Genomic DNA, 9,284 nt, shown 5'->3' on the forward strand with positions numbered 1-9,284 from the left:
ACCACCCCTTTTACATCCCCCTCTAGCTCTCCTGAAACATCTAAAGTCTGGTACGTTTAGCTGCCAATCCTGTCCCTCCCTCAACCAAGTCTCTGTAATGCACCAACATCATAGTTCCAACTACTATTGTTTTTTAGGGTTTGGGCCAATGGTGGCATCATAACCGGTACAGGCATGGAGGGCCGGAGGGGCTATTTCTGTGCTGTATTGTTCTTTGTACTAATCCAAGCTCTAAGTTCAACTAACTGCTTTACCAGTTATACTTCTCGCATTGAAACACATGCACTTCAGACCACCAGTCCTGCTGTGCTCAGCAACATCTCCCTGCCTGCTCTTCCTCTGTGTCTTATTGGCCCTATCCTCCAGTCCCCCTCAATTATTTCACCTTCTGACCTATTGCTCCAGTTCCCAATACCCTGCCAACTAGTTTAAACCCTCCTGTGACAGTAGCAAACCTGGTGGATAAGATATTTATGCCCCTCCAGTTTAGCTGCAACCCGTCCTTCTTGTACAGGTCCCACCTGCCAGGAAAGAGATCCCAATGGTCCAGATATCTGAAACACTCACTCCTACACCAGCTGTTTAGCCACGCGTTTTAGCTATACTATCTTCCTATTTCTCGCCTCACTGGCACAGGGAGCAATCCTAAGATCACAAACCTAGATGTCCTGTTTTTTAAACTTCCTACGTAACTCCCTGAACTCCTCCTGAAGAACTTTGTCATTCTTCCTGCCTATGTCATTAGTACCAATATGTACTATGACCTCTCACTGTCCCCTTTAGAATGCCCCCTGTCCATTCAGAGACATTCTAGACCCTGGCACCAGGGAGGCAACATACCATCCTGGGTCTCTTTCACATCCACAGTACCCATCTGAGCCTCTGACTACAGAATCCCCCATAACTATTCCTCTTCTGCGATTTGTCCCCCACCTGCTTAACAACAGAGCCAGCCATGGTGCCACTGCTATGGCTGCTGCTGCTGTTTCCCCGATAGGCCAACCCCCCCCCTCACCCCAAACAGTATCCAAAACAGTATATGTTAGGGGGGCAGTCACAGGGGATTACTGCACTGACTGCCTGACCCTTCTAGCAGCCACCCATCTACCTTCTATATATCACAAGGATATGCCCCATTATTTTTGAAAACATGACCTTTCAATTTTTAGCTGACTAGAACTTTTGCAATTTGTAATAAGACAGGGCAATCTACTTAAAAAGGCACGGCCACCTGTCATGGTGAAGGTGAAAAAGCAAACAAAACACCCCAGGAGTTATGAAGGGAGGGACATTTCCTATAATTCCAAAATCCATTGGAATCTGTCACTAAGGAAGAAACATTAATATGCAAAATGCTCACTGTTGCCTACAGCCCTGAGAACTCGGGTTCGATCCAGGCCCTGGGCTACGGTCCATGTCGAGTTTGCACCATGTAGCGTGGGTTTCACCCCCACAACCCAAAGATGTGCAGATGGATTGGCTATGCTAAATCGCCCCTTAATTGGAAAAAAATAATTGGGTACTCTAAAATTTAAATAAAAGAAAAATATGCAAAATGCTGGATATTGAAACAATGACCATCACACACTGACCCACTCAAAACTCCATGGGAATACACAATGGGTGAAGTACAACAGGCCAGTCTGCAACCACTGTAGAGAGATTGCAAGTGATACAGTGAGCATCTTTAAAATATTTTCAGCAGCAGAAACAGGCTAAATAGCTGCGCTCTCTTCCTCTCTTTTGGAAAATATGTGCGTCATCCAGTTTGAGAAGTGACCCATCAGAAACCTACCAGTGAACAGGTATCTTATAATAATTGCATCTTCTACATCTGACAGTATCCATGAAACCAGCAAATCCAGATCAGCTGCAATATTTAAACAATCATGCCTCAAGGACAAGCAAATGACACTTTTAACTGTATATTCTTTTAATTTTGTTATTGTACTCTAACGTCTCTTCTGATACCCAAGTGTGTTTGACATGTTATTTATTTACTTTTTCCTTGGGTTGGGAATAATGACCGAGGTTGAATAGAGGGGAGCCAGTTCAATCCTTTTCACCTTGTTATAACAGTATCCACAACTTTTACTGGTGTTTTCGGGGACTAAGTTTGATTTCATGTACATTTAATAAAATCAAAACAATGCTTTCTGATTGGATACAAAGGGCTGTTAACCCCTTATAATCATGGTGATTCTGTCAAATGTTATTATCGCATGGAATTTATACCAATTTTGGGGATAACATCGTGATTTTCCATGATTGGGTGTGATCCTCTCAAAAACGGGCATCTCATCTGCCTACTGGTAAATCGAATGTGGATCACTAAATACCGATTATTTGGCTTGGCGGCAATAGCAACTTGAATGTGAATAAGAAGAGAAACATGAGGCACTGTGCGCCGTCAGAATACAACCTAGAACCAATGTGTTAAGAGTGGCTTTCCTTTAAGAAGTAACCATTGATTTAGAGAAAGAAAATCGAGTCAAATCGGCCCAGTCGTCAGTCAACTAGATCAAAGGTAATGATCATAGCTCCAGCTGTTATATTTGCTACATATGGGGGGGGGGGATCAAATACCAAAGAGTACATTCACTGTTCAATGTACTTCTGCAATTTGTACTACATGAATCCATCACAGGCTGTGTTTATACTTCATTTAAACTAACATCGCAGTAGCGCTCACCAACACGAATTAGAGCCCCAGCTTGCCTCATTAACGGTGCCAAAACTCCTGCAACTGGGGGAACAGGGAAGCGTGAAGGGAAGCAAGTCGGCAAACTCCCAGGGTGATAAGATCCTCAAAACACATTCAACAAAACCACCAGCGGAAAGTCAAGTTTGGAAACCTTACTGAACACACACATTTACGGATAGACCACTATCGATAAAATAAAGCGCTCATCCGACTGAAAGTGAGATTTAAAAAAAAAAAGATAGAATGTAAAAAGAGAACTAGCGGGGGGGGGGGGGGGAGCGAAGAGGGAGGAAATAAATCCGTCTGTAGAAAGAGGCGAGGCAGGTTTGTTGGCCGCCATCCGCTGTGACCGCCTCCTCCCCCCTCACACTGGCGGCAGTTCCCCGGGACGCCGGGCCGTGTTGCTGGTGGCGCTGTGGAGCCGCCCCACACACTCTCTCTCTCTCGCTCCGTGTGACCGGATGAGTGTCTCTGATCAGGAGGCCGCCACTTCCGCACCTCGAGGGGAGGTGGGGGGAGGACATGGCGGACGAGTGGGACAAAAGAGAACCGGGGCTGGGTTGTGGGGCTAGAGACCGACCGGGATTGCCGGCCGCGGGGGCCTGAGCCTTCCCCCCCCCTGGAGGTGTAAGGAAGCTGCGACCCGGACAAACACCCCTCCCAACCCTTTCCCAACTCCCGGTCTCCCCTCAGAGAGGAAAAAAAAATCTCCCGGTACCGACCTGCCTCCTCCAGCTCCGTGCCGGTTACGGATTTATTGTTTTATTTTTAAATCCGTCCTTTCTCTCCTTCCCGCCCCTTCTCTCTCCCTCTCGGGCTTCTGCAGCTTTTTTTTTTTCGCCGCGCACCGACCGACCGACCGAAGCTCCGCGCCGCCGCCGCCGCCGCCTTCCTCCTTCCCAACCAACCAAACTGCCAAACGGTTGCTGCACGTTCCGTTACGTTCGCCGGTCACATGACCGGAGTGGGCTGAGAGCTCCCGGGGCGCTGAGGCGGCGCGAGGGCGGCCGGGCAGGACAGCAGCGGGGGCGCCGGCCGAACGGCCTCTGCGGCCACACACACCGCACCAAACACACACACACACTAAAACAGACACAGCCCCGCTTTACAACCGGCACCATTTACCTCGCCCCCACCCTTTCCCCCGGTAACAGGATAAAATAACACCAATGCAGACAAAGCACCGTCTTCCCGGCGCTTTAAAAAAAAATGCAACCCCACCCCCAATTCTCTCTTAATATGTAACTTCCAATTAAATATAATTGTCCACCGGGAATCGCCCGGTTCAAAGAACAAATGAATACACCGACAGAGCCACGTTATTGCTGCATGGTTGCAACATCCCTCGCGTTAAATAAATGCGACCTCTTTTGTAACTTTTAATCAAAACTTTCTATTGTTTGTTCTGAGGGGGGTAAATGGTTCTGTACTTCTGCCCCTTTCATTCTAATCTTTTTTAAAAAAAATAGATACTTGCAATACATTCCCCCCAAGGTCCCCCCCCCCCCCCCCCCGGTCCGTAGCAACAATCCAAGGTCATTTTGGTAGCACCATGTCCAAATATGGTAGTGAGGCGATTACATTTTCAACGAGGCAGGGGGAAAATGAATGGGGTCAGGCAGTCACCGAATGCTCAGATTGCAGCTCGCATTTTGTTTTAACACGGTCGGGACCGATTTTTAAAAATTCCCCCGCCCGCCCATACATTAATTTGTGGAGATAATTTCGGGTCAGGGTTGGAGGATTTTGCCCGTTCCATTCACTGGTGTTTCGAGGTCGCTTTTTATAATTGCAGCAAAGTAGGGTATCCCGAACGTATTAACATGGAGTCCTCTTGCTGTACGATCACTTTTCTTTTTGTTTGCTGTGCCTTTAAGAGAGGAGCCGCTTTTTTTTTTATTTGTGCAAGGGTTCCCTTCATTTAAATGAAGGGCCAGGGGTAATTGTTTATCAGAAACACGTCCTCGCACTCAATGGCCTTGTGTGCTTTTAGCCCCCGCCCCTCAGCTCTGGTCTTTCAAACTGCTGGTTGGAGGCGGCTCGGAGACATTTTGTGGAGAATCTGCTCTTCAGTGGCTGCAGGAATTGTGTGTGCTGACCCTCTTATCTCACTGCTGATGTCATTAAGGGACTATGCATAAAATGTCTGCTTTTCAGGATGCCTTTGACCAGCAGCTTGAAAGCAGACAGGCACCATAGAGCTCTTGGAAGCAGTCATTATGAAGCGCGTAGCTTATCTGGCTGGGTGATTATTGCGGATAATTGGTACAACTTTTAATTGTTTAAAAATAAATGAACCCGCACTGGGCTGCAATGGCATGTGGCCGCTCACCCACGTGCCCTTTCATTCTCAACCCACAGACTATGTTTCCAGTCCTGAGCTGAAGCATTGCTCCCTTCGATCTGCACATTAATTCAAAGATCTGGACAGTGTGGTATAACAGAGCAGACCTACATCTTCACGAACAAGCATATTGCTTGTGGTACCTTTTATTGGCACAGTATATTGAGCAATGAGTGAGCAGTCACACAACCTACTCAACATTTCTTTGGGGTTGACTAGTGAGAGGTAGAATCTGGTAGACCTGTTAACATGGCAGTGCAAGCAGTGTGATTTTTATACACTTAACTGTACCCAAAGTGATTGGCAGTACAACATAAACAAAGTTACATAAATTGCAACTTTTATAAAGATGGCAATAGGAGGCCTTTTCCTTTTCTCTCTTTCCCCTTGTCAATTTTGTCTATATTTCTCTGTTTTATTTTCTTTCACAGGTCTAAGGCTGTATTAGATGCAAGTCTTTACACTGCATGAGAGAGTGCTATCCCAGCATTCATAACTGTAAGTGAAAGCCTTCTATTAAAACTGTACATCCTGCAGTTTTAATAGAGGCCTTTCACTACCACTAGGAATGCTGGGATAAGTCTGTCTTCAATGAAAGAAAGGCAAATCTCAGAGATTACGAATGCAATCTATACAGGTGTGAGGCTGTAACTCCATGGCATAAGGGCAGGAGTAAGCACAATGTGATTTACCAACCCGCTGTATTGACACAATGTGATTTACCAACTCCCTGTATTAGCACAATGTGATTTACCAACCACCTGTACTATCACAATTTTATTTACTAACCTCCTGCAATAGTACACTGACTTACCAACCTTCTGTACTGGCACAGTGTGATTCACCAACTTCCTGTAGTGGCTCAGTGTGACTTACCAACCTTCTATACTGGCACAGTGTGATTCACCAACTTCCTGTACTGGCACAGCGTCAGTTACCAACCTCCTGTATGGCTCAGCGTAATTCACCAACCTGCTGTCGGCACTGGATTTCTGATTGCCCTTCAATCAATTCTCACATCACACATGTTGCAGGTCATTTGCCTTGCAAGGATCTAAAGGTTTTGCTCACCATATAGAGGCAGGGGCAACTGTTCAAGTCTACAGCCTGTTTCCCACTATTTAAAGGGGCTACTCCTTGATTTCTGACTCAATTTCTCACTTATAATGCTTACCTTTGGCCAAGTTGTACACAAGACAAGCAGATGGTAGGAACTCCCAGTAGGTCCACTCCTGCTCCCAGTGAAATGTTTCTCTAAGTGTGCTGGTTGAGAATGCACAAGAACTTTCTCTCTGCCCACTTGTTCCAGTTCATGGGCCTCTCATGACAAACGGGTATAAGCAAGCAGTGTACACTCATAGATTTCCAGTCGGCTCCTTGAGAGATTTATTAGATTGAGATCTGACTGACACCCAGCAATAGCCTAATCATGATTTTATTCTAGAGATGGTGGTTCAATTGTATTTTATTAGTGGCACCCACTCAAACGAGAGCGCTTGATGAATGATTGGTGGTATTTGGCATAAACGCACTGGCCTGACTAAAATAGAGCTCCTTAAAGGAGTAATTTTCACCCCTATTTTTAGATCTGCCAAGTTGCAGTGATACTTGCTTTGGGCGCATTTCTAATTACCTGGTGCAGTTCTCTTTGTGACCAGTGGGCAGGGCAGAGAATAACACTGTTTATTTGACATGCCGTAATAATATTATGATTTTGCTTCAACATAATCTTCTCATAGTTTGATTGGATCTCCTGTTCGGATCATTATATTATCCAAACAGTCACTTGGTGGTACAGAACGTGAATATTGCTGAACAAAGAGACATGTTGCCAAATCTTTTTGTCTTTCACTTATCAGGACAAATGCAAGAATTGCAAATTTCAAATGATCACACAGTTCATACTACTGAGGGTGAAAATGAATGGTTGGCAAGTCAAATTTGATTGGCTGAGGTGTTGCCATGGAGAAAGAAAGGGGAAACTATAAGCAATGTTGTGTATGAATTTCAGTGCTGGTGGGAACCAGATATGTAGTAGGCTATCTGTCCCAATGATTGGCTGATTGAATTAAACCACATGTTCCTCTGGCTGTTTGTAATAGGCAGAATACAGACTGTACTCAATCAGCCGGCACTTGCAAAACCAAAACAAAACATCTACTGTTCGTTGTGATTCTGCGATTGGGCAGCACTTGTTGAACAATCCTGAGAGTGTTCAAAGCTACATTAACAACTAATTTAAGATCATCAGTTAAGCTCGTAACCGTAACCTGGCTCTGCCTGCTAGAAGTGACATACATTAATACCCAAGGATGTGTTCTCTACAAATAAAAGGAATATGGACAAGCATTTTGTTTTGAATTACCCAGAAGCATTGGGACCCTAGTTCCCTGTTGCCTTCTCCAAGGTAACACCTCAGCCAATCAGAGTTGACTTGCCAACTATTCAGCACCCCTTTTCTCCTGTGGTAAAAGTTGTTGTGATCTTTGAAATTTGTCATTTTTGCATTTGTCCAGAGTGCAGGACTAATAACTTCAGCAACATGTCTTTTTTTCAGAAATATTCATCATAATATCATTTTGTCATAATGTCAGTTCTTTACACAACTTTCCAATTAGTCCCACACCCCCGCTATTTCTCCATACCCTGCAAAGCTTTCTTTTCCAAGTTTAAATCTAATTCCCTTTTGAAAATGAAGTCCCACACGAGATTAGCAAGCAAAATTAAAGCTCATGGTTTGGGGGTAATGTATTGATGCGGATAGAGAACTGATTGGCAGACATGAAGCAGAGAGTGGGAATAAACAGATTATTTTCAGAGTGGCAGGCAGTGACTAGTGGGGTACCGCAGGGTTCAGTGCTGGGACCTTAGCTGTTCACTATATACATTAATGATTTGGACGAAGCAGTTGCGTGCAATATCTCCAAATTTGTAGATGACCCTAAGCTAGTGTGTGCTGTGAAGAGGATGCAAGAGGCTGCAGTGTGTCTTGGACAGGCTGGCTGAGTGGGCAAATACTTGGCAAATGCAATATAATGTGGATAAATGTGAGGTTATCGACTTTGGTGGGAAAAACAGGAGGCAAATTATTATCTGAATGGTGTCAGTTTCGGAAAAGGGGAAGGGCAACGAGACCTAGATGTCATGGTGGAACAGTCGCTGAAGGTTGGCATGCACGTTCAGCAAGCGGTGTGGATAGCAAATGGTATGCTGGCCTTAATGGCAAGAGGATTTGAGTATAGGAGTAGGGGTGTCTTGCTGCAGTTATACAGGACCTTGATGAGGCCACACCTTGAGTATGTGCAGTTTTGGTCTAGTTTGAAGAAGGACATTCTTGCTATTGAGGGTGCCCAGAAAAGGTTCACCAGACTAATTCCCGGGATGACAGGACTGACATATGAAGAAAGACTGGATCGACTGGGCTTGTACTCTGAAGTTTAGAAGACTGAGAGGGGATCTCATAGAAACATATAAAATCCTAGTAGGACTGGACAGGCTTGATGCGGGAAGAATTTTCCCGATGTTGGGGGCATCCAGAACTTGGGGTCACAGCCTAAGAATAAGGGGTAAGCCATTCAGGACTGAGATGAGGAAGAACTTCTTTTCTCAGAGAGTTTTAAACTTGTGGAATTCTCTAACACACAACGCTGTTGGGGCCAGTTCGTTGGATATATTGTCGAGGGAGCTGGATGTGGCCGTTATGGCTAAAGTGATTAAGGGGTTTGGAGAGAAAGTGAGAGTGGGATACTGAATTTGCATGATCAGCCATGATCACATTGAATGGTAGTTCAGTCTCGCAGGGCCGAATGGCCTACTCCTGCTCCTATTTTCTATGTTTCTACAGGGATTAGTGTCACAGGTGCTAAAGGACATATTGCTGACTTCAAGGCTTCTGCACAAACCAATTGCTCTCAGATATGGGTGCACCAGTAGTTATTCCCATTGGAACATAGCATGGTTTGGAGGTTACACAGAGCAGGACAAACTACTGGAAGGAGGGTGAAGAGTAGTGAAGGGTTCTCAGCAAAAGGTTGCCACCGTGGTAAGGGCACAATTCTCCTATGTGAACCTCATTGAAGAACAATGTGTGCAAGATCTGTGCTTTAGTACGAAATCCTCATTGAAATATGTCACCCTTTACAGCCACAACAGGAACTCCAGAGCTGGGCAGTGGCTGTGAAGGTGACTGTGGAAATTAACTTTTACACATCTCGTTCCTTCCAAGATGGAGCTGGA

General features: G+C 45.2%; 1 protein-coding gene across 1 annotated transcript in view; it reads right to left on the reverse strand.

Moving 5' to 3' along the window:
• Positions 1 to 3,748, reverse strand: part of zbtb2b (zinc finger and BTB domain containing 2b) — a 75,578-nt gene extending 71,830 nt beyond the window's left edge. Inside the window, exon 1 of the mRNA XM_072505032.1 lies at positions 3,427 to 3,748. The gene's annotated coding sequence lies outside the window, so the exon portion shown is untranslated. The remainder of the gene's footprint in view (positions 1 to 3,426) is intronic.
• Between the last annotated feature and the right edge of the window lie 5,536 nt (positions 3,749 to 9,284).

The sequence above is a fragment of the Scyliorhinus torazame genome, chromosome 1, assembly GCF_047496885.1.
Source record: "Scyliorhinus torazame isolate Kashiwa2021f chromosome 1, sScyTor2.1, whole genome shotgun sequence".
Taxonomy (NCBI): domain Eukaryota; kingdom Metazoa; phylum Chordata; class Chondrichthyes; order Carcharhiniformes; family Scyliorhinidae; genus Scyliorhinus; species Scyliorhinus torazame.